Source organism: Bactrocera tryoni, chromosome 4 (assembly GCF_016617805.1).
Source record: "Bactrocera tryoni isolate S06 chromosome 4, CSIRO_BtryS06_freeze2, whole genome shotgun sequence".
In the NCBI taxonomy this organism is placed as follows: domain Eukaryota; kingdom Metazoa; phylum Arthropoda; class Insecta; order Diptera; family Tephritidae; genus Bactrocera; species Bactrocera tryoni.
In genome coordinates this window covers 54,362,054-54,380,917 of record NC_052502.1, presented here as the reverse complement: position 1 = coordinate 54,380,917, position 18,864 = coordinate 54,362,054, and the positions used below count along the sequence as shown (strand labels likewise).

General features: G+C 35.1%; 1 protein-coding gene across 6 annotated transcripts in view; it reads left to right on the top strand.

The window, feature by feature from the left end:
- The window catches only part of LOC120775659, a 137,403-nt gene that overhangs the window by 8,209 nt on the left and 110,330 nt on the right, over positions 1–18,864 (top strand). For 4 of the 6 annotated variants that reach the window (XM_040105921.1, XM_040105920.1, XM_040105923.1 and 1 more), the window contains exon 2: positions 7,452–7,767. The exons of the other annotated variants lie outside the window; for them this stretch is intronic. The gene's annotated coding sequence lies outside the window, so the exon portion shown is untranslated. The remainder of the gene's footprint in view (positions 1–7,451; positions 7,768–18,864) is intronic. 6 annotated transcript variants of the gene reach the window in all.

The following is an 18,864-nucleotide window of genomic DNA, read 5'->3' as shown; positions in this document are numbered from 1 at the left end:
ACATTATGTCATTGCCCACCAAGTTGTTTGTTGTTGCTGCGCTTTGGGAATCAAATAATGAAACTTATCCACTCACTCTTAGCAAATATGCTCAATTATATCCTTAACCATCCACTTCACTGCTCAATGTAAGTGAGTGAGTTTAGCAACAGTTTAATACTATATATTTGTTGTTATGTTTGCGCAGCACACTTGTTGTACCCGGAAATGGCTACTCATTCATTTCAACTCCTTAAATTATTCATTAATTTTATTTTTTCGGCTGTGCCGCCTTCAGGCGTAAAAAGTTCCAATGACTGCGTGCAACCGCAACATGAATAAAAGAAACGCCGAAAAGCCCACAAACCACAATTCAGTCCGAAAAAAATCTATACACGTTTGTATATATTGTAATTTAATGTATGTGATTATATTTTTTGGGGATTTTTGGCGAGACGATGACGAATGTATTCACTGATGAACAATGCTAACTTGATTAGGGTTCGCAGTGAACTGACACAGCTTCCTTTGAAATTTGTGTATATATTGTGTATTATGAACCTCGACTTCGACCTGCTGAAATACAGTTTAGTTTTAATAAATTTCAATGCGTCGTGCTTTTACGTTATTCTTTTTAATGTGAGTTCATAAAATTTTAAAGACGTCATTATCATAACGAATATAACGGTCTCGATATTAAATTTGATTGTGTTGGCAATATTAGTTCTTTAAGAAGCTAAAAAATATTAAATTAGAAAAGCGTTACTATTGGTTGGATAAATAATCTATAGAAGGGTATTACTTTTCTTTAGTCAGAAAAAAGTTTGTTGAACAGCGAGGCTCAGTGATGGTTGTGACTACCGAGGGTCTCAAGTAATAATGATATAATGATATACAAACTTAAGTTTTGGGAGGGCAATTTTTTCACACTTTCAAAATATACAAAAATAATAAAAAAAATTAATTTCACATTATATCACATAAGCCCTGACTTGGTTAATTAAGTTTTTATTAAGTAAGTTAATGTAATTTTAAGCACTCGCTTTTAGCATAAATCTAAGCAGAAAATCTTTAATTAATCGTTTTCATGGAAATAAGCTTTTATTAGAATTCTCTTAATATGCAATATACCTCAGCTCTAGAAATCAAGTGTGTTGAACAAATTTGATTGAAACAGCACGCGTGCGTGTAGCTCAGCTGTTGCTTCCGCACCGGCTTCTCTGCTGCTTAACACCTGTCACTGTCAGTTAAATTAATTGAAATGAATTCAAGTCAAAGGCTGATTTATTAAGTAGACATGCATAGTAAATCGTACTCATCTAAACTCACTTATGCGTACGTAAGTGCTCACAAATACATGTACATATATACGTTATTAAATGCCTCAATATATACCTGGTCATGGGCACTTAATTAGTGACAACAAAGGTTGCAAACAATGAGTAAATAATTGCAGCGCTTGCAAAGTCTTAAGACGTTCGGTAATTGATGTCCCCAATTTAAGCCCTCGTTTTAGTAGCAAAGTTGAGATAATCGCCTCGTCTTGCACTTTTTAATCTTCGTCAATGCTCACAAGATTTTTGTTGAGACTGAGAGAGCTTTGCAAATTAAGTAAGATTTGAGTGATTTTGAACTATCTTCTTTGGAAGCACTTATGCATATTTGGTGGAAATAACATTGCAGCAATACATTGAGTGGAAACACAATAAAATTGTATAGTGGAAATTGATGATCTATTATTAATACTATACTACTTTGATAAACATGCACTCTCCACCAACGAAATATACTACTATAGAGTTGTCTGAATAAGCGAAACATGGTAGAGCAACTTTGAAAGGGTGTCGATAGGATCCTTTCTTATAAAGAACTAAGCAAACAATATCAATAAACTGCTGTGAAAGTAAATGCCATTATGTATAGAACTTGATTTCTTTTGCATGGCTATCACGGGCAGGCTTGCAGAAGTCCAGACGCTGAATCCAATTTTCGACGGTTTTCAGGCATAAATCGGCCGATACTGCTGCCAATTCAAGTTCGATATTCGTACGAAGTTCATCAGTCGTCGCTGGCTTATTGACCATAGACTAACGTAGCCTCACAGGAAATAGTCTAATGGCGTCAAATCGCACTACCTAGACTGGGCCATATCGTGAGATAACACGTTCGCCGAACTTGGTTTTCAATAAATCGTTTATGACATTCGCTGTGTGCCCTGTGGGGCCGTCCTGTTGGAACCCAATACTGTCTAAGTCCATATCATCCAATTCGGGCCAATATCATTTAGTTATCAATAAGCGGTAGCGATTCCCATTCACAGTAACGTGCCGGTCTTGATCATCACCATTGACGCCGCCGGCCCATAAACCGCACCAATCCGTAATTTTTTTGGGATGCAATGGTGACTCATGGAGTGCGTGTGGATTGCTGCACGACCAATAACACATATTTTGCTTATTAATGAAGCCGTTCAGCCAGAAATGAGCCTCATCGCTGTTGATTTTTTGATGAAAATCTGGATGATTTTCAAGTTGTTGCTCAGCCCAATTCATGAACATACGACTATTCTGGTGGTCAAGCGGCTTCAGTTCTTGCGTAAATTTGATCTTGTACGGATGTAGGCCAAGATCTTTTCGCAAAATTCGCCACAACGGATTTGGTTCTTCCTCAATTGAAGCGCTAGCACTACAGGCACTTCTTAGTCTCCCTGGCACGGGAACATTTTGTACTGTGCCTGTGGATTCAAATTATTTCACTAGGCGCTCAATTGTTGATCTGATAGGATGATTATGACGACCATAAATGGGACGTAGCGCTCTTAAAGTTCAGACCATTGACTCCGAATTTCGGTAGTAAATTTTATTAATTTCGACTCGTTGTTTCATCGTATATCTTTCCATGATAAAATGACCAACATTACTAAAGAAAAATGTCAAAGGAGCGGGGAAAAAATATGGCGTCGTTGGCTGTCCCTATTTTTCTACTTTTGTAGCGTTCCTATTGCAAAACTAGTATTTTTCTCTTGGTTTTACAGACAATAACTTCTAAATTGCCAAATCTAAAAGTGAGCAATAAAAACTCAAGGACCATCATATTCATTTACAATATTTGGAGAAATAGAATTAGATAGTAATTAAGATTTTTTAATTTCAAAATGAAAAATAATGTAACGGTGTTAACGGAACACATTTTTGAAACTCTCTCTTCTAAAACGAAGTGGAAATGTTTTGAAATGATCTCGATCTGAAAACTAGGTCAAATAAGAAATTTTCTTACCAAACACCGTAAAAGCTGCATTGAGCTACAATACTGCACACAATATTATGTTAAGTAACTTCGCTAATAATTCTATATAATCAGTTTAATTTCATTTTATTATTTTAATTTATTTGTCAAAAGCACTCTTCACATCTTTCGGCCTTACGTTTTTCCAGCTGGCTTGAGGAGGCGCCACTGAAAACAATCAGAGGAGATTAAAGCAAATCTAAATTTTTAGCTGGAAAAACATGTGTATATACTCATTTGTACATATATATATAAATATGAGAAATATATATATATATGTATATGAGAAGAAATGAGCATATACCAATACATATCCATACATATGTCTATACATGTGAGAAGTAAAGTTTTGCAGCAAATTCTTTGGCTTTCACTAACTTTTGCCATAAAAGCAATAAAATACAAATGTGAGTCGGAAACTTTGGCTCACAGACATATGGCGGTTATGTGGATGTCGATGTGAATTTGAACATATGCTGCGAAATATGTACATACTTATATATACATATTTGTAAGTATGTATTTAAGGGCAGATTATTGTACAATCAAGTATATCCCTTCAGCAGGTCATTTTGGAGTATAGGGGAAGGTATGTGTGTAGGCATCCAAACAAAACTGCACGTGTTTTATAATATAAGCTCAAGCATTTAAACTGTATATTTTGTAATAAACTAATCCCTATCCTTTTTTGACCTAAACTCGAATATTTTTTTTAAGTACTTCTATAATGCTGTTTCTCTTCTTTTCATAAACCTATTTCTTTTGGTTGTTTGGTAGAATTGCAGTCTAAGCTTTGAATTTCTGGACTTTTTGAACTTTTCTACCTTACTTGATGTTCAGCAATTCTTCGCAACCTCTTAAAATACCGGCTATAATAACCATTAATTCCTTATAAAATGTCTTCTATACCTCGAATATTTTAAAACTAGCAGTGTTTTCTTGTTCTTTCCAGAGAAACACTCTTGTAAAGCATTAATTGAAGTACATTTCCTTAATTGAAGTACATTTCCAAAGCAATAAGTTCTGCTTTTTATTCAATTATGTGAGTTTTAGGGTCTCACATTGTTCTACCTTTTCATGCATTAATGAGCTCCTACTCGAAATTTTTTGTGTTTGTTTGACAAAGAGGTCTCATCCTACTAACTAACGAACTTCTTTCTATTTTTTCCACCATTTTTGAGTTTCAGCAAGATGTATTTTAGTATCACCACATCATTTAGAAGTGGAAATAAGATATTTTATTGAGTAATATGCCTGCCTCAAAAGCAGATGAATGACTCTATTTACTTGCATCTACAGATAATACAATCATTTCGGTGCTTTATAACAATGAAAGGACGGTAACTTAATTTAAGATTAATTCCTTTATTTTCGAATTAAATTATCTTACTCCAAATTTGAAAATCTAGTTTATAGTACTACTTCAAGCCATAACGTAGGAACGCGTTAAATCTCATGGAAAAGCAGGAAATAATTGAGAACAACAGCTATAAAATGAATAAACAGCACATGGAGATGTGGAGATATGTGTTGGTGTTAGTAAACATGTACGAGTATTTACTAAATTTACGAGTGCATGGAAAGCTGTTAAAAAGTTGAGCATCTTGCGCAATTTCATTTCATTTCGTTTTACACATATACATACAAATATGCATGTTTGGAATTGAAATTGTTCATATGAATTTGTTTCATACATAAACACAATAAATAAAGCTCTACGTCTCATTAAAGTGCGATCAAATTTGTACAAAAATGTATTTATGTAGTTGTTTTCAGTCTTTTGTGTTGCATAACAAAACTTTTTCAGAATTTATGTACATATGTATATGTGTAGAAGTTCGTTGAAATATGTAGGTAAGCAGTAGGGCCACTACTCCGGATAATATTACGGCGAAACTAGTCTTGAGCTCGCTGATCGCACGTTCGAGACTAGTGACGGGATGTTGTCGGAACGAGGTACCAGAGTGCAAAACTGCAAAAGTAATGTCCAAAACGGTAGATCGGTAGTACACAAAATTCCCATTGGCAGTCAATAGAAGAGACTGTAGGAATAAGAACTAACTGGTCACTGTCTGATGGCGACACACGCCCGCAAGATGGGGTTGACAGATCGAGAAGACTGCAGGAAATACCTAGAGCAGGGCACCAGGGAAACAATGGAACATATCTTGTGTACTTGTCCCGCATTGGCACGCTGTAAGCATCTGGGGTTTCCGCAGTATGATAGATTAGAGGAGGTATCGATAGTGACGCCGCAGAGTATGTTAAAATTCGCGTCAAGCGCAGGCATCTTAAACGATGACTACTTCTCTTGAACTTAGCAAGTGAACTCCATTTGGTATCGCAAAGGACCAAACTGGTCTATGCATGGCTTATTGGCCTACCAGATTAACCTAACTCTAACTTAAGACGCAGTTTCAATATAAGATGACGACTGAGTTTATTAAATATGATATACATAAGAACGGTGTAAAAAGAAAATGAAATTTTGTGATGTCAGATTTATATTATTTTTCTCTGGCATCGAGTTACACCATAATTAGACCGGTTTGAGTGCCTGGCCATAGCCGAGTTGAAGGCTTATTAGCTTGTTCGATCACGTATTTCAGTCTGACTACGTGAAAAATGGGAACGGATAAGAGCTCTAGTGGCTGCTTGCGGTTTATTACTGGAGGGTTAGGTCTCAGACGAGCTCCGCAAAGCCCTGTTCACATACTATTTACCAATAATCGCAGGGTCTTTCTGGCCCAGAGTAAATCGGAAGAATTCTAGAAAACTTTTCGCCCTGAGCAAAGTTCACCTTTCAATAGTTATATAACTGGACTGGATCAGGATTCAAGCATTTAAGAGTGTATTTTTTACAGCCAGTTGCATAAGCTAATTGCAAAAGAAAGAGACTTTTAGACATGCTAGAAGAAGGTATATGGTAGGCGTAAGGCTCTTTGTCGCATTATTTTTCAAATACAAGAGTTTTTATCTGGCTTCATAGAAGTCTGTATTTAGCAGTGCCACGGGCATTCGCCACCATGTTGCGGAATCTGCATTCTAATCAAACTAACTTACCTACTAAAAGACGTAGTATCTTATAAATCTCGTTACGAATTTTCGGGAGAGAGATTCTGCGGAATACCGTCTGTAGAACGATTAGCTGTTAGTTATACGATAACATTGACATAACATAGTTCATGGAGTTAAAACTCCAGCTTTGAGAGTATTCGACGCGGTAGCCGCCTGGAGACCCACAGAAAGAGGAAGAAATCCACTCCGTTGGAGAGATCAAGTGGAGAAGGGCCAAGGTGCACTTGCAATCTCCAATTGGCGGCAAAAAGCGATATTGCTTATATCAGAGAGATTATATTTGGTCCCCTATTTCTGTCTTTAACTTCGTATTTTTTGAATAATTATTCAAATTGATTAAGCAATGCTGGTGCTTGTTGACACGTGTGGATTTAGTCGAAATAAATGTACGTAATCTGAGTGAGACTGCCTCACATTCACTAGGTTTTGATAAGCTGAATCATAAAAATGAGAAAAGTATAAGGAACTGGAGTGAGTTTTTAGCTTTATTATTGTTTTATTTAATTTATAATTTTGGGTCAACATTACTTTGCTGACAACCTTATAATTATAATATTTATTGTCATGGTTCTTTGGTAAATCCTTATTTATGCCGGTAGGAACCCTTGATTAATACCTTTCCAAATATCCAAATTATCCAAGATAATAATGGTAAATAGCACCATGCAGTAGATACAGCATAAGTTTTGGTTGTCCTCTTCGTCGGCCTTTAGGTTGAAAGTAATTAGAGATTGCCAGGAAAACCTGCTTGTGCATTATTTTTCAGTATACAAGAGTCCTAAATACCACTTTATTTATTATTAACCCTTTCTGAGAGTTTAATAATGCAATAAGTTCAATGTTCATTCCACTAAAAGGTGTTTTAAGACTCCATTTAGAGATTTCATTACTTTTGTTTTTCTTATTTCTCATCATAAGTAATTTCCGTTCGTATAAACCAAATTGCCCACGAATATACTTTTTGTATTGTTGTATACGCGTTTAACCGCTTTGAAGTGCTGACACCGCATATTTCATATTTTTACGGCACCGCCCTTACTAAATGGCAGGGCGTCCCTCATGATCCGCATCATTTATAACAATCCCTACTTTTATTTCACTTTATTCAGCCGCGAAAACTCAAAGTCGCATTTGGTACACGGCAATAACATTAATCAAACGCTCATAAAAATAGCTTTTATGATATAAAAAAACGTTTCCAAAGTGGCAAAAGCAAGTAGAACAAAAACAAAATTATATGTGTAATAGCTCAGAAACAACAACAGCAATAATAAAAACAAAAATACTCTATAAAAGCAAAAACAAAATAGACAAAATCACGCAAAGATTCTTTCAACAAATACACGCACATCCATACATCCATGCTTTTGTATGTGTAGACATCAATATTGGTTGTATCGTGGAGCATCTGAGCAGGAACAGCAGGTATGTAGAGTGTGTTGTGGGTGATACAAGAGCGTGTGTATTGTCATATTCATGTGTTTATATTGGGAAATCAGAGAGTATTGAAAGCATTCGCAATTATTTTCGGTTAAAGAGTGCATAGAACTGAAAACTGATATTTATCACACTCGTGTCCTAGTGAATATGCAGGGGTATGTTGGCGTAGATCATATGGAAATTCTTTGTGTGGTCGTAAATATTAAATTGCACAAACTAGTAGCGATTTCGTTTGAAATATTGCCAGGGAGAGAGTATCAATTGCTAAATAAAATTAAATTGATAGCTGGCGTTAAAGTCGGGATATTTGTAATCTTATTTATGGATTTTTGCGGTTGAAAATTTATTGAGGGGTTACATGGGTTTACGTTTTTCAAAAATCGATTTTTTTTATTGCCTTATTAAAATACAGCCTTGAGAACTTGTGCGCTCTAGGCTACCTCGGCTTAGTGTGCCGTCTTTAAATGCGTTTTTCTTGAAACTGTGTTTTTTAAATCGGTTGGGAAGATTTCTTGAGAATTACTCAACCGATCTTCAAGAAATTTTACACAGGACTTTGAGATACAATTCATAAAAACTTGGACTAAGGATTTTTTTTCGATTACATGGCCGAGTTTAAAATATTTTTTTTTTTTTAAATTTTAGAATTTCTTTGTTAATAGTGGATAAATAAAATAAAATATTTAATTGAAATATATATGAAAAACTGTTGTTGACTGTTTTTACCGAAGGAAACCTATGTAACCCCATATTAGTGTTAAATTAAAAAAAAAGTTTTCTTTTCATATTTCGATACCTTCAAAAAATATATAATAAATTTTAAATCGATATCAAAAGAAATTTTTGAGTTACAGCCTTCTAAAGTATAGCCACTCAGTTCAATCATTGCTGCCAGTTTGTCTTAAAACGCATTTTTATCAACACTACATTTCACAAAATGGTTTAAGTGATTGTTTAGAAGCATATTCTGTATATTGGTCACCTTATATCGACCTACCAAAGGTTTTATCTGATGAAAAAGAAAATTTTGTCCACCAAAATTTAGGGTGAAACTTAACTTTTTTGTAAATGTCGCCATTTCGTCAATTTTTAATTTTTTGCCGATCGTAGATCAATATACAGACATAATATTCCAGTGTAGAATTAATTTTATAGGCTGCATTCACAAAGAAAGTCGCAACCCCTGCAAACGTGGAGGCCCTTTTTTAGCGCCATCGTAAATCGCGTGTAACTCAAAGGCATTTAATTCTCCACTCCAACAATTTCTCTGTGTTCTTAAAATAAATATAAATATACATAGGTACCTTTAAAATTTTAAAATAATTGATAGAAGATTTTTTTATGCAACTGCGCGTACAGGGCTCGTTAAGGAATGTCTTACCTTGTTATCAATAGCATCAAATCACTTTGTGATAAGACTAGTATGGCTGCCAGGCTGCCATTGCTCTATCGATATCTATGCAAGAAAATTGATAATCTTGAGAAACCAGCTGCTGAAGTTGTATTAAGGAAGGTGAGGTGGAAATACCTCAAAACTTCCTTCTGATTGTCTCGTATTTGCGAGATTAAGACTCAAATATTTGGGAGCTCACACTTTCAGATATTCCACCGAACTCGTGGGAATAGAAATTGAACGCCTGAGCAAATTTTATTTGGCCACAAGGCGCTTTCCTGACTTATGAGTTCGAATTACAGAAGTTTTATTTTTATAACAGTTTTTGTTCACAAAACACTGTATATAGTCGTCCAAGTAGACTAATCTCTGTATCAGTGATCAAACCTAACCCAACTTAACCTAGGATTTGGAACAGGACAATCCTTATTCATTGTATTTTTTGTGACCGTCACAATTTAAGGGCATGTAATGGCTTCATCTTCACTTATTTTGCAATTGAGGTTTCCATTATATAACTCTATTAACATAGCCGTCCTAATATATTAGGTAGGCAATGATAACATTCTATAAGTTTGGTCTTAATATGCTTAACGTGAAATCCCCACTCTTTATGCGCTTTTGAGTATCACTGCATGACGACATCAATATCGTTAAGTGACCTAAAATGCCAGGCCCAGCTCTAGCATTCAAAGCTCTAATGAGATACTATCAGAGTCAATAGCAGAATAACAAACCAAAACGAAGATGGTTTGATACACAAACATTTAAAGAATCAGTTCGGGACAATGTTCCTGTGTTGAGTATCTCGGACGTCTTATTGAACGTAGGAAAATGGATAAACCTGCAATTGGGATTTCACAGATATCTGCCTTGTGAATTTTTAATCCAATTTAATTATACCGAGGGAGTATATCCATAACGAGCTTGAAGTTATTACTCTGAACATGGTAGAAACTGCGGTCCATTCAAAGTGGATTTAATGAGAAATTATGTTGATTCTTATGAAATATTGATTTTTAGTGTTCCCCTATATTGTAAAAATTTCAAATTTTATGAATAGGAAAGTACTCAGAAAAAAATTGATCCCGAAAAATATAGTTTTGGGATTCCGAATTCGAAGGTTTTGGTAACGTAAATAATTATTATTTTTATAAGAGCCTTCGATTTCTGATCTAATTTTTCATATATTCTAATGGTAAATCATTATAAAGTTGATACGAGGAAGTAAGCTATCAGCCTATGATTTTTCAATAAAATTGTTTCTTCACCTTTTGTTTTAGGTCGTGCTCTATTAGGTTCTGAACATTTGCTTTGAGTTGTAGTATTAAGAATCCTGTAAATCTGTTCCTTGAATGCATATACATAAAAACACGAAACTTTAAGACTTAATAATTTTTAATAAGACTTTAAAAATCCTCAAAAATTTTAAACTAGCATCAAGTAAATATTTCTCACTTGATTGATGTATGTACTTCATACTTCTACAAATACTTGTACACCTTTAAATAACGATTACACATTTTTGCGGTGAGCAGGTGTGCGATGATATTTAAATGTGTACTTCAGAATTATTTATATATGCATTAGGGTGTTAATTGTATGTGAAAGGTAAATTTACTTTTAATTTTTTAAAATACTACAATTGTTAGGGTGTGGCCGAGTTTTTAAGGTAAGCCAAAAACTTAACTTTTGAATTGTGAGTTGAAATGGACTCCTTATTCCTGGGGAGAAATGGATTTTATCAAGACGAAACATTAAGCAGAAAATGATTATAAGAACTTGTTTGACACATTTAGATTATAAACGATATTTTGTACCTTAATTAAAATAAATTTCAATATACTAGGTCTTCTGATAAATGAAAATAGTTCACTTTAATTTAAAAAAAACTGTATAACTAGTTTTTTATATCTTTTAGTTATACGAATTTGAAAAAAATCCCACTGAGATACATTCTTAGGTAGTTTTAGGTTCTACAAGAATCCGCAAACTAGAAATTTAAATTCTGATTGCCTGAAAAGTTGTGGAATATTTAAGGAAAAAGATTTTTCGCACAGAAAATAGTCTAATAGCGTCGACCGAGGCGGCCAATTGACTGAACCATTTCGTGAGATAACACGTTCCACAAACTTGGTTTTCAATAAATCGATTGTGACATTCGCTGTGTGGTCTGTGGCGCCGTCCTGTTGGAACTACATATTGCCCAAGTCCATATCATCCAATTCGGGCCAAAAATATTCGGTTATCATTGAGTAGTAGCGATTCCCATTAACAGAAACATACTGGTCTTGATCATCACAGAAGAAATACGACCCAATCACGCCGCCGACCCATAAACCACACCTAACCGCCTCTTCGCTGAAAATGATCCTTGGATGAAAATTCGGATCATTTTCAAGCTGTTGCTCATCTCAATTTGCTAACATACGACGATTACGGTGGTCAAGCGGCTTCAGTTCTTGAGGCAATTTGATCTTGTAAGGATGAAGGCCAAGATCTTTTTGTAAAATTCGCCACAACGACGTCAAAAAGATGCCCAACGCTTGGGATCGACGTGTGAGAGACTGAGACATTTCTTGTGTCTCACTGGTACGGGAACATTTTGTACTGTGCTTGTGGATTCAAAGTTTTCCACCAGGCGCTCAATTGTTAATTTGACAGAACGATAATGATGACCATAAATTGGTTGGTCTTAAAGTTGAGGCCACTAACTCCGAATTTCGGTAGTAAATTTTAATAATTTCGACTCGTTGTTGGATCATATATCTTTCCATGATGAAATCTCAAATCTTACTGAAGAGAAATGTCAAAAGAGCGGGGGAAAATATAGCGTCGTTTGCTGTCCCCTAAAACCCGTTAAAGCTACATAAAGACGAAATTTAATATACCTACTTATATTATTCATAAAGGCTCTAAATAACATCTTGTTCAGAGAGGTGATATATTATTTTTGGAACCCGGTGGGTGATAGCCATGGGATGTTACAAAGAAGTCGAACTTTAAACTACCTTCACAAAATCATTGGGATAACTGGGACATTTAGCTCAGAAAATAATGCATTAGAGAAAACTTTACTTGTTTTTATGTTCACCCTAATGCATCATCCAGCTATGGAAAGTATTTGTGCTTTTTTTTGTTTTGTGGTTGAGCGAGTTTTTGTTTATGTTGGTTAACCGTCGACTACTCATACACGTATTCACGTGGCATATATGTATGTGTGTGTATATACTATATAACTGTGCCTGTTCAGCCATATCGCAAGGTACATAAACTCTAAGCGCTCATGAGCGGACACAAATTTGAATTTATTATTAGGTACATATAATGAAAAATCAATATTGTTTATTTTCGAAATATGTATTTATGTATGTAAGAGCACATACCAGTATGCATATACATATATCTATGTCTGTTTGTAGCTGTTTACATAAGTGTATAATGATAGCTTGTTAGGCGCACAAGCCATCGCCATTAACATACATAGCTAGCAGCTACTGAGTAGTCCATATAACTGTATATATTATGTTGTGGTAAGTTGAACCTATACATACAAGAGTTACATACCTGCGTAGATATGTATGTATGAAAAAGTATGCTGTTAAACCCAAAGTATTTGCGGTGTATGTGTGTATGGAAAAGGGGTCACAGCAGCCCTAAAGGAGCAGCAATATTTCTCATAAAATATTTACAAACATTGCTGTTGGTGTTGCACAGTGTTTGTTGGCGCTGTTAGAGCTTGTTTTTGTTTTTATTTTCGTTTAACATATTATGACGACAATAAAGATAATGATAATAACGTTGGTAATAGCCAGTGGTTACAGGCATACTAATAATAGCCGCTTGTCTGTCGCACAGCTGCTGCCTGGCCAGGTGCCTGCTAAAATTGGCGCTCGAATTTATCCTGTTTGTTGTTGCTGTCGCTTGCATAAATGTGGTTACATTTGTTAATTTCAGTTTACGTTTTATTGTAATATCAGGTTTTGCGGTTGTTATCGTCGGCTTGCGGTGCTCCGACACCAGACAAAACGATTGACTTTTGAATATTAAAACGTAATAAATATTTAAATTTCTGCAATCGAAATGTAATCGGCATTTTATTGAGGTAAATAATAGATAGAGGGATATTATTTTATTAAATTAAGTGTAGTGAATCTCTTTTTACTATTTTGGCTTATATAACCTGCGAAATCATCAAACCGATATCAATGAACTATGGTGGGTTCTAGTTTAACGCCAGAAATGTAAGAAACTATTAGTTCGAATTTGAGACAATTTTCTAATGGAAAGCTAGAAAAAGAGAGAGCAAAAAGGCATACGATATAAACTTCATAAGATTCGAGTATCTCGTGTCAAATTAAAAAAATATGTCCTCTAGACCATTGCTACCTTCAGACGGTTCAGGTTCGAATTAATCGTCTGAGCGTAATAATCATCTGTAGTAATCATCAGTTTCAGAAATCAAGCTTTTTTATATACCCAGTCAGCTTATAAATTGTACCAAGCGGTTTTTCGTGCCAGGTTAGCTCCTTTTTATAGCAGGAGGAAGCAGAGTGCGGATCTTTTAATCTGCTAAATCTAATCTACTCTCAACTCATATCTCTTCCAGTATTATTTCATTGAGAGAGAGAAAGACTTTAAGTCCAATCTATCATACGTACTGACTGACGCCTAATATACTGTATATGCCTTAGTTTTGTCATAATTAAAGCTGACGCTTTGCTGACAGCTTTCAGTTTATTAGTGGATTGACGCATGAGTGCTGTCAAATTTTCCACCGAAAAATTACCGCCAAGTGAAGTTTTTAACTTTTTCCTTATATTTGAGGAAAAAATTCGAGGGCATTGAAGAAATACGTGCTCAGAGTCTTCTATGCACTCTGTACACGTCGGACAGTACGTACTAAGATCGCGGTGGAATCGGAACAGATAGATTCTAAAGCATCCATGACCACTCAGTATTTGGGTTAGGTGGAAGTCCAGGGTCACATGTTGTCTATCTATCCACAAGTGGATGTCCGGGATTAGTCTATGGATCCACCGTCTTTTGGTTGAGGCTTGCCATCGTTGCTGCCACATTGTGATGCTTTTGGTTTTTTCCTCTTATTTTATACTTACAGATGGCTCTGATAGCTGGTCCAATCGCGCGAGTTCGTCTCACTGGATGTCAATGGGCGGCTAGCTAGAACTTCGGCAGCGCTTGATATCGTTCGGAAAGCACTTGTTACTCGGATAGCAGTGAGCTTATGCATAGCGTTTATTTGCTTTGCATATGCTTTTATATCTAGTGTCTGTATCCATATTGGTGCTGCACACAGTTTTACTGAACTCATTGCTTTTGCTATTAAAGCTCACCTGCTGGAACGCAGGCAGCTCCTATTGGTCATCATTCTTAATAAAGCATTATATTCTTTGTTTGCTTTACCCGAAGTATACGCCAGGTGATCCTTAAATTTTAATTCAATATTATGTTATAATGTTTTGCTCCTGGATAAACGAAACGGGGCTTACTTGACACTTGGACTCGATAATTTTCTTTATTTTCTTAGTTTATGAGAGTCAACAGAGATTAAATAACATAACCTTACCTAACAATAGTTTACCTAGTGTTGCAATATGGCAGCTCACTACTTAATCGTAATGTTATACTTACTCTGAGTATGAATTTTGGTATATGTGCCCTATTTGTATTGCTTACAGTAACTTAAAATATTCATCATTCATATTCAGTAACATATAATATACATCTCGGCCAAAAAATAGAATTAAATCGTGAAAAATTTCGACGTGGATTAACTAAGTGTTTGTCGATGGTATGGTAAATCCGATCAGGGTCGTAGATCACTACAAAACGAGTTTCGTGAATGAAAATAAGTTATTTTTCCTGAGACTATTGATGCTGTGTGTCAACTGATCTTGCAACATCGTCATGTCAACCTATCGTATGATTGAGATAACTATAGACATTGGTAGGACCAGCATACATTCCATATTCCATGAACATTTCACTGTAAAAAAATTATTTACGTTGAATACTATACAATTTCTCAATCGCTTAAAAAAAGGTTCGTGTGGATTGGTTCGAAACACGTCTATGACATCGTGACAGGGGACGAATCGTGGATTTAAGCGTATGCGTCCGAAAGTACACAGCAGTCGACTGTATGGGTGTTTCAAGATGAGCAAGATCCAACAAAACTTATTCGTGCACGAAGCTCCTTCATGTAAATGGTTTCCTGTTCACTTCGGAAAAACTGTATGTATGTAAATATAACAATGTACAAGTATTACAGTAAATTCTGAGTGGTACATAACCGTATGCTTGCCAGTTGCCTTTCAAGATATCAGGAAGGGCCGAAGAACCACCGAGTAGGGATCACTCTTCACTACGATAATGCGGGCTCTCAAACATCGACTGCAGCAGTTGCATTTTTGAGCACTCAAAGCATCTATTTGATCAGTCATCAGTCTTAACAGTCTTGACTGGGCATCGAATGACTTTAGTTTTATTACTGTACGTAAAAAATAAACTATGAGGCAGCGTATTTCGACACCTGAATATGCGGTTGACGCGTTCAGATCGCATGTTTTGAAGATAATCAAAGATGTGTGACTTTTGTCAGTTAGACGGATTTAGAAATTATATAATATTAATCTACAGACCCATAATGATTACGAAATCGATTTTGTTCAGCAAATTTAACTGTTACATCAATCAATCTTCCTGAGCTTGTAAGTGATCCGAATATTTTGGGTTTCTAATTTCAATACATCAATTTCTTCTTCATCACATAAACATATGCACAACTGTTCAGAAATTTGACAAGTTCACATTTGTTTTTATTGATGAACATAAATGTTCGAAAGACAAATTCGGAATATGAAATATTTATATCGTACATATATTTTTTTAATTGTAATAAATTCTACTGCAAAATGTGTATATGGATTACAACTTAACAATGGTGACCATCTAAATGCATACGACACTGATTACTACAATGATGACGGAGAAGATTACGGCGAAATACCAAATACACAACTGCCAGAGGAATGCAAATCGCTACAATATTTTGCACTGAAACGAAAATGCTCTGCTCTCTATCCGGAAGATATCAAAGTCACCTATAAAGATGATCTCGTTGAAGCCAATGATCAGTATGCAGTGTTCACATTCAACGATGAAGGCGTGGACAATTATTTTATAACTTTCCAGCACAGCGCACTTTTTCATTGTGAGGAACTCGAAGTAGTTGATCTCGTACATTTTATATGCACAAATGCAACGGGCTGCTCACAGGATCTAATATTGAAAAATAGTTTCATGAAATGCTTGGATTATAAGTCCAATATGGTGGATGAGCTGTTGGTAGCATGTACGCCAGAACTTCATGGTAGTTCTGCGTTTACAGCTCTACATTATTCGAATTTTGTGGCGGGAAAGCGCTCCTCCGATGCCCATCTCACCACTGTCATACACTGGTGGTTATGGCTGGGAATGGTCATGCTCGCGACTATTTGTTGCTGCTGTGAAATTTTTGTTTGAAAACAAATTCAAAAATTGAGCTGTTAAATATTTTTGAAAATGCCTCAAATTTCCGTTTAAAAATAATCGTGATTCGATACTAATACTGTGTTTAATTTTATAACGAATAAAGAAATCAGCATACAATTGTAAATAAAAGAGCTACTTAAGCTTCCACTGAACCCGTTTTTTTTCAAATTTCTAATGGTACAATAAGTCTCTGTTGCTACAGAGTATAATAGAGATAAAAATAAAGGTTTTCGAACTTCCGGGTGACTTTGTGCTGTTATATAGAGCATGTTTTACTCTTCACAGAATATCTAAAATTGTTGTAACAGGGCGAAAACTTGAGCTGATCGCTATATAACTCATAATAGATTTTTCGAACATCCGGCTGACTTTGATCCACATGATTGGTAATTTATGTGTGGTACCTTAATGAGTCTCATGGAATATTTTTTAGTGTGTATAACACAGAATAAGACCACAGCAAAAATAGATAAAATCGGGTCGATATTACCCCAACTCTTACATGTGTACTACGTATAATGACTTTCGTTTGTCTAACAAATCTTATGCCGAATATGTCGGACAGTGTATGAGTTTTATATGGTATAGTTTATGAAAAATTGTTTTGATTCCGATCTTCTGGTTGATGTTTTACAGCTTAAGGATTGATTCCTGCAAGTTGCTTGAATATAAATAGTTCGGTTGCACCGGAACTTAGCACTTCCTTACTTGTGGCTTTGTAAAATGATAAAAACATCTGCATAGCAGGTTAGTCACAATTTTAAAATCGTTGAAACTTATTTCTTTTCATGGGGTATAATTTGCTCCTTCAAATTTCTATATAGTCAAGTCGAAATCGTACTTAATTTTTTCTTCTTAAGTAATATGAATCACTGTCAAAAAATAATTTTAATTATTTATATAAATTTTATTTAAATTTGCCATTTTTTCAAGCCTCTAAATACGTACTTTACATCTTATCGCCAATATCAATTTAAGTGTGACACTTTCAAAAAAAATTTTTTTTTGCTTTTTCTATAGTTTATATATTTAAAAATATCCTGTGAAATCGGCAAGGTCGTATCTTGAATAGTTTTTGAATGGCAGCGCTCTAAGCAGCGACCGCTCAGAGGTGCAAACATACATATATGTATAAGTGAAAACTTTAAACGCGTTTTTCTCGAAACGACATTTTTCAAATTTGCTGACATCATAACTCAACGTGAAATTGACCGAACCACTTCAAATTAACACTGGGTATAGTAGAATACATTTGCTATACAATGGACTACGATCTTTTTGATTGGTTGAAAATTGTCAATTTGGCATTAAAAAAACGACCATTTTTTTCGTAAAAAACGATTTTTTTTTTTCAAAATTACGACATTTTCTTAATTTTTGATATTTTTCAAAGACGCTGTTCATTGTATAGAAAATATATTTAAGTTTAATAGACATGAATTTTTTGGTTTCAGCTGCTCATTCGATCGGAATCATGGCAGCAGTTGAGGCACTTTTTTTCGGCACTTCCGCAGACAGCACATAACTCCGTTATTTTTCGATATTTTTGTAAAAAAAAAATTAATATAGCTCAAAATATACTTTATTACGTCCATAGAACGTCGAAACATTCGAACTAGTACTTTCTTTTAAAAAAATTCACGAATATCGCCTAATCTTTCATGCGTCACACTGGTATAGCCCCTTAAACCCAATTAAATCACCCTAGCTCTCAAACTTTTATTTGTGGAATTCCACTGTTCACACATATTTAACCGGGAATAGTGAAGATAACGATATTGTAGCAGGCAAGAATGGAATCCACAATAGCAGCCTAAAAGTATGCGGATATTTTTTTCCGCACTCCTTATTCCTGTAGGATGTGGAAGCTTTAATCAAATTGTTAGCAAGAATTTTCTGAAGCTTCACGTGAAATCCACTAATTTAACTACCAATAACAACAACAACAGGAGTTATGAGTAAATTGCTCTATGTAAAGGTTTACAACGTCTTATTTCTTTCCTATTTAAGAAACGCCAGTTAACCTCTCGCGCATACTGTTTACCGTGACGACACGAACGCACTTTATTTGATTTCTGAAAACCCGAATGAAAAATGCCGCAACTATTTTAACTTCACTTAATTACAAATTAACA